This window comes from Monodon monoceros, unplaced genomic scaffold, assembly GCF_005190385.1.
Source record: "Monodon monoceros isolate NGI ecotype Baffin Bay Population unplaced genomic scaffold, NGI_Narwhal_1 Super_Scaffold_2, whole genome shotgun sequence".
Classification (NCBI taxonomy): domain Eukaryota; kingdom Metazoa; phylum Chordata; class Mammalia; order Artiodactyla; family Monodontidae; genus Monodon; species Monodon monoceros.
This window is the reverse complement of record NW_021703776.1, coordinates 98,276,424-98,284,163: the sequence shown is the minus strand read 5'-3', so window position 1 is coordinate 98,284,163 and position 7,740 is coordinate 98,276,424.

Below are 7,740 nucleotides of genomic sequence, written 5' to 3'. Positions count from 1 at the left end.
GGGGAGGCCAGACTTCTGACTGACGGCGGAGCACCTGAGAGCCAAGAGCTGCTGAAGGTAGTGAGTCTGGGGGCAGAGAGGGGAGGACAGATATTTAAAGGGGGCTAGGAATTCCGAGGGCACAGTTGCTACATTACTGACTTTGAAGGGGCTGTTGAGGTAGGTCATCAGCGCCCTCCTTTATAAAGATGCATAAAGTCAGGCACAGAGAGGGGAAGCGATAGCCCAAGATCTCCTATTGGAAAGGATGTGATTTGTTGGTTTACACTGAAATTTTCTAAAAGGATGGCAGGACACCAGGGCCGGCAGCCAGAGGGAGGGTTAGAGGGCCGGGCTGATGTGAAGGGCTGGAGAGGAGGCCATTCTGGGTCCTGACCTGCGGAACCGGCTGGAAAGTAGATTCAGATCTAGGAGCAAGTCGGTAGGTTTGCCTATAGGAAACACCTAAGTGCCAAGCGCGTGATAAATGCACTGCCGACCGCGGGAGGACACGGCATAGACAGCGTAGCTTCTGTGCAGAGGTGGGATCCGAGCTGGAGGATTTCACAGATGAGAGGAATGGGGAAGGCCTTCCAGCTGTGGGTATTCTCGAAGGCGGAAGTGTGGAAAGTGGGCCCAACTGAATCAGGGATCAGTGACTGATTAAACCCACTGAGCTGGAGAAAGGGCTTGTGGAGAGAAAACAAGCTGGCTGGGAGTAGACGTGGGTGCAGGGGAGTCTCGGATCTGAGACTGGAGAGTGTGGAGTTTGAATTTGATCATGTAGGAGATGCCATTGTGGATCGCTGAGCAGGAGAGAGACGGGTGCAAGTGGGTATCAGGAGGCTGCAGCCAATGGGGATGGGGACAGTCTATAGTCAGACGTATGGGGGGAACTAGCCGTGGTCAGTGGACAGGTCCGAGGACGATGCATCTGGTGCTGGAGGTTGGAGGCGTGACAGAGGAAATGGCTCTTTTGAACACCAGGATGTGTGAAGCCTCGAAGAGATGTGAGCAGAGGTATTTTGGAGATACTTGGTGGAAGGCCACAGCTGCTCAAAATCTTTACTAGTCCTGGAATTTGAGAACCAGAGAGTGCTGGGGGCGATCAGACCTGAGTGGGAGACCGTGGCAGTTTCCGGTGAAATCCAAGGTGGAATCTCAGAGAGTAACTTCCTTTGGTACCAGGGCGTCCTCAGAGAACTGTGGGGCCTGTGGGAACCCGTGAGCCTTTCTTTTCCTAGGAAATCTGGTTTATAAAGGATTCAATATAGTCAAAGACTGGTACGTCTTATGGGCTGTCAGGGGTCCTCTGTGCCCCGACCTCCCTTGGCTTGAACCCCCTTCATGCCCTTTCCTCCTCGCGGCCCAGCTCCCTAGGCTCCAAGTCATCTCTCCCTTTTCCCGACTCCCGAACACCATGGTGATTCTCGCTCTCCATCTGCCGTAATCTCTGCCAGTGGTCACGGACCAACATCAAAAGGGGGCTCACTGCAGTACAGACGGACCCTGGAGTCGAACAGATGTGGATTTAAACATGATGGTCGTGTGGCCTCGAACAAGCTAATTAACAGACCGTGTCCTCATTCGTTAACTGGGGACAATAAGCCATTGTTCTGAGGCTTAATAACAATGCAGTAAATATGTAGCAAAGACTTGGCCACATCCTAAGGTCTGAATAAAAGTTTGCTAGTTTCAGGTTAGCTTATGGCTAATGACAGCTTAACTTGGTAAAAGCAGAAGTTCGGGCAGGTAGTGGGCCAGTGTTGTGTCCCCAAAAGAATGACGCCCTGAGAAGGCAATTTCCCCACCAGCCAGAAGCAGATTACTTTGGTGTGAGGACGTTCAAGTCAAATCACGCAGACAACTACCCCTTGGTCTTGAAGTCGGAGCAGACAGGGGTTAAAACTCATGTCTCAGCCACATGCCACCATCTGCAGTGGGTAGTGCCCGCCTTCCTGGTTATCCCGTACCCTCACGGCGCTTTCCCCGGGGGCCCTTAATTAGAAAGCCAGACTTTCAAACTCCTGAACTGTCAGTTGCCATTGGCCCCACGGAGTCGTGTGCCAAAGAGAATAACTGCCACTTATTGAAGGCTTCTTACTTTTGAAGGCTTTACGGACCTTCGCAGGCTTCACAGCTCGGATGTGTGCACCGCACGCTCATTTCATAGGTGAAGAGCTTGAGGCCCAGAGAGGGTAAGTTGGCCCAGCGTCACACAGCAACCACACTGCGGAGCCAAGATCTGAAGTCGTCTTGACTCCAAAGCCCATGTGTTTGGCCACATAACCAAATAACCCAAATGGTTACTGACAAGAGAAGTCAGAGCCTCTTTCAAATTATTCCATTTTACCCTCCAATTTTAAAAATTAAGACACAATTAGGGGAACCAATATACCGAGCAGAACATGCTCTGTGCCATACATTTGCCAAAATCGTGAACATAGTAAAACAGAATTTTAGAGGCCTTGGCCGTAGCGTCGTGGAGCCTGTGTTTGCAGCTGGAGAAAAGAAGACGGGGAGGAGCGCGTGGTCGGTGCTGGGCTCACTCACCCGGGCAGGGAGTGAGCCGTGGGGCTGGCATCTCAGCCAGCCATGGGGCTGGCCTACAGACGCCCGTATCTGTTAGGCATCCCTCGTGGGCAAAGCGTTGTACTGGGCTCCACGGAGAAACACAAAAGGATTAGGAAACCCTCCGCTGCTTTGACAGCACTTAAAATCCGGTGGAGACTGCGGCCTAGTTCTCCAGACTGAACCTCTGGGGTCTGGAAAGCGACGGAGACCTTCAGGCCACTGTCTGGGCAGGAAGAGCCATCACGCCACCATCTCTTCTCTGACCCTCCTTTCAGACAGGGTAGCTTTAGCCAGGTGTCTGTGGGGACCTTTCCTGAGGCCATGTTGTGGCAGCTTCTCAGATTAAGGGATCAGGGACGGAGGCCTCCAGGCCCTACTGTTGCCAGGGCAACAGTGAGTCAGGCCAAGGCCTCTCCTCCAGCTTTCTGGAAAGCATTGCAGCTGCTGAAGCCTCTTACTGCTTCCCAGGCATAGTGGGGACTTCTAGATTTAAATTTTTGATAAATCAGTTCTGCACTGACCACTTCTAGTTGGGTTCTTTGAAACGGGTATTTTTAGTTAAAGCATAATAGACTCCAACCCTTCTATTTCTATTTTCTACCAAAGGTAACTCCAGGCTAAAATAAGTTTTCTAAGCAAGAAAAGGAAGGGAGAGAGGGAGGGAGGGAGGGAAGAAGGAAAGAAGGAAGGAAGGGAAAAAGAAAGAAAAAACTAAGTTAAACCGAGTAGTACTGATAGTAAGTGGCCTTACGTGAAAACTTCCGGTCAGAAATCAGACCTAGCCCTGAGTTTATTAGGGATAATAATAATTACCGCTATAATTCATTGGGTCTTACCATGTTCCAGGCACTGTGCTAAGTAAATGCTTTCATTTCATTTTCTCTTTTGACAACCTGTGAAATCGGTATTATATACCCTTTTACAATGAAGTTTGGAGAGGTTAAGCGATTAGCCCAAGGTCACACGGCCAGAATTTAAACGTCACGTGTGTGCTGTTAACTGCTGTTGGAGACTGCCTCCCAATTTCTTCTACGTGGATCCTTAATAAAGAAGGCAGAACAGTACTTTTTCTCGAATTGCACCTCTGACTCTCCCATGGACACAGCGTGTAAGTTCTGGACCTGGCAGACAGACCAGCTCAGCCCGACAACCCTGGGACAGCATCCGGCTCTCCTAACCGGGGAGAATAGATGCTGCGTGCCCCGGTGGCTGGGCATCAAGCCAGCCCCCATTTTAGACCGAGCCCCTCTCTTCCGTGGGGACTTTGGGAAGAGGCTTATGTGTTAAGGCGAGGGGCTCCCTTTCTGTGTTTGTTTATATGTTGGGACCTAAGAAGCCATTTGTTCAACAGTCAGAGAAGGAACGGGGTGAAGATTTTCATAAGGACGATGCACCTGCTCTCCAATAAAACAGTGCTCATGCCGTGACTCAAATCCTTTAGGCTTGTGCTACCTCTTGGGTTCTCACCATTCCTTCCACCGCAACCAATGAATGAAACTCACTGCTTCTCTTTATGAAATAACAAACAAGTTCTCAAAATAACTCGAGTACGTTAGGATAGGAGCATCACTACTGACCATTAACTAGGGTAATGGAAAGTTGAATTTTAATGACAAAATGTACCAATGAAAATTTCTATCCTCACTAGCAATTTTATTTAAATACTGAATATCGGGACAACAAATTGTTTCCTTTTAGAATCAGTATAGTCTAATAAGCATAAAAGCTTTTTAAGAACTACATTCAATCAGTTCTGTGTTTACAGATACACAAATACTAAAGATACGCCCTCAAAGGATTGAAATTGATTGGATTTAAGTTCGATTCAATTAAGAAAATTAAACAGGTTATGAAGCATGACATTTGCCATTCTTCCACTGAAGGTATGATCCGAGAACCATAGTTCCATGACCAAATTTTCTGCAGGTCAATTATACAAATTCTAAAATCTAAGATAAAAATTTTAGGTGTGTATTATCTTATGTGGGTTGATCGTCATCACTGAAACTGGCCCCATTAATTTTGTCCAAAAGTAAAGGCAGTAAGTTGGTTTGCAAAGCTACCCCCTAAACAATTTAATAATAACAAATGTCCAACTAAAATTATTATTCATTTCCCACTTTAGCTTATCCTGAATTAATCAATGCCTTACCAAGCCAAAGGTTTGTGATACATCTTGAAATAAGTTTGGAAAAAAAAAAAAACCCTCAAATGTTTCAGAGTACTACTGAAAAAGCAAGTCAGTATCCAAATAACGCCAGCCCCTAGTATATTTATTCAAATGGTAGACATACTGAGAAGAAATAGACACATTTTTCTTGCCCAAATCCGTGCCAGCTCTTCAGAGTCTTGGAACAAGCATAAACTAAACTGCATACAAACATGCTTGGGTGTTCATTTTACCAAAAGGATTAACTCGCATTGGTGTGTTATTGTCATATAACTGAATTTCAGAATTTAATTTAAAACCCTTTTCCCCCAAATGAAAGCAGCACTGTTGTTTTTTCTTACTGTAAAGGGAACTTCTGAGTTCCAAAGAATAAGAACTTATCTCAGAATTGAATGAGCCCGTTACTTCTCCAAGAGGAAGTATTAAGTCTCATCTGTAAATGTACCAGAAGAAATTCATTTGCCACCCAGTATGAGGACTTTTAACCATCTCCATACCTGTGAAATTAACTGGGTTGTCTGGAAGAGTTCATCACCTCTCTGTAGAAACTAAATCTATAGTACTATATTTTAGAATCTCTTTCAGAGTCAGGACACAAAATCTTCATCAAATTTACAATGATCAGCCAAGTTTTCTGCACTTCATCTGTCAGGGTTTTCAAGATTTTGTTTTTAACCCCAGAATCCCTTGTTTAAATAAAACCATTTTCAGAAGCTAAATATGTAAAATAATCAGAGGCAGACGGGCTGGGGTTGGAGTGGGAGGGGTAGCTTCTAAACCCACCTGCTCAGCCCTCCCCGGCCCTGGGGGCTGCCCAGGGGGGTTTCTGAAGAGGGAGCTGCTTCAAACCCCACCCCCTGCCGTGGGCAAGTCCCGCCCACCCTTCTCCCTTGCGTCAATGTTTCCCAGTCTCAATCCAAACTCTGTGGGTTTAATTTATCCATTGACACATTCCATGCTTACACCTTTGACAGGGCACAGGGTTTAAGTTTACTTCTTCCTTTTAGGGTGTACATGCATCTCTATTCTCTATAACCTCTACATTACCAGGCAGATGTTCATAGCAGGTTATATGGCGAGTCCCACTGAAGTCTAGAGAGCTGACACCCACCAAGAATCCCTGGAAGGCAGAAGGAAGTAGCAGCACAGATGTCCAGAAAGGCCCTGGCAGAAGCTGCCTGGATTACAGAAGTTATTTTTACAGCAAACACTTACACTGTGGAGACGAGGGATCATCACGCCAAGTTACAGTCCCCAGGACCCTTGGCCACACATCGCGGCTGTGAGATGCTTTGAGGGTCTCCCTCCTCCAGGCTGTCCTGGGCTCCGTGCGTGCCTGGCGTGGGCCCTTGACGGCATGTGTGCTTGACATTCTCAAGGGCAGGCTTCAGGTCATCTCTGTGCTTGCTCCAGCATCTGGTACCCGGGTCTGGCCCAGGTGAGGCACTCACCTTAAATGAACAGGGGAATCAGACACAGATGAAAATGTGCAGGAAAGAGAAACAAGCAAAACCCCAAATCCCTGTCCACTTGGGTTGCAGACGATTTTCCTCATTAAAGCTAATCCAAGCCTTTAAACGATGGCATAGAAAACGTACTTTATCATTCCCTCCGATATCTCCGCCCAAATAATAGGTGGAGTCCCCGGGTCACTGCCAGATCCTCTTAACCACATTTGCTGGGTGGCTGGGGTGATGACAGAAATCCTTCTGGGCTGCCCTGCCCTTTGAAGAATGGCCACCCAGCTCCCAGATATGGAGTCCAAGGGTAGGCAGGCAGCAGAGCTAGACTGCAGGGGAATGGAGCAGTTGGCATCTCCCCTGCATCCAGCGAGCCCTCCCACCCTTCCCTGGCTGTCAGAGCTGTCAGATTGTCACTCCTCTGTTTGCACAGGACAGCAGCGACTCTTGGCTTCCTCTCATTTTAGATGGCCTTGGTCCCCTGTGCCCTCCTGCCCTCTACAGCGGCGGCGGCACATGGACCCCCTGGGTAGAGTCCTCTCCCAACCCCAGGCCCCCAACCCCTTGAAGACTTCCTTGGGGATCCTTAGAGTCCTTCCCGGCTCGCAGGGAACTGCCATGCCCGTCCTCAGCCTCCCTCGCCGAACCCCAGCTTCATCTCTTCTTGAGACTTCATCGACTCCCTCAAAGATCGGGGCCCCAAGTCAGCACCTGTGAAATGGGGACGGACAGCGTCTGTCTCCCAGGCGCTCTGTAAGCGGTGCTGCAGGATGATGGAGCTAGGCCTTAATAAAAAATCTCTTTTTTTAAATTAAAAATTGGATTTCTATAGATTTATATATTTACGTTTTAAATAAATGTATGTCATCTTGTAAATTTAATTTATAGCGAGCTGAATTTTTTCAATTTCCTCAGCCGAACCTCCCCTCACCTACCGGCCGAACCAGCTGAGCGCGCGCTGGCCGGACGCCGGGTCCTGGGCCTCGCTCGAGCGCCCGTGCCACGTGGGGCCGCGGCCGGGCCGTGCTGCCCCCTGGCGGCCGGAGCCGAGAGGCCCGGAGGCCGCCGCGCCGCACCTGGCCGCCCGCGGCCGCTCTAGGAACGCGGGGCCTCTCGGTGGTGGCGGGGGCCAGTCGTCGCGCGCCCAGGAAGGGGCTGTGCCCGAAGCCGGGGTTCTGCGGCGCGGGCGCTTCTGCAAGGCGCGCCAGGCCTCTCTGCCGAGCGGGCGGCCCGGCGCCGTCCTTGCACGCCCCGAGACCATCCCTCTGGGGCCGAAGCCGCTCTGGTTTTCTTGTTTTTTCGCACGCCTGGCCGGCCCCGTCCCCCGACCCGTCGCGGGCGCGTTCTTTGTGCAGATCCTGTTGCTGGGAACCCGTGGGTGCAGAGCGGACCTCGGGGCTCTGCGGAGAGCGGGAGCGCCGAGACGTGCCCCACCCCTAAGGCCCAAAGCCGCTCCGAGGAGAAGACTTAAAGGGAAATCCCAACGAGCCGCGGGGACCGAGAAGGAAGGGGTGGCCCCTGGAATTGACCCGAGCTTTACGGATGCAAACCCTTTCC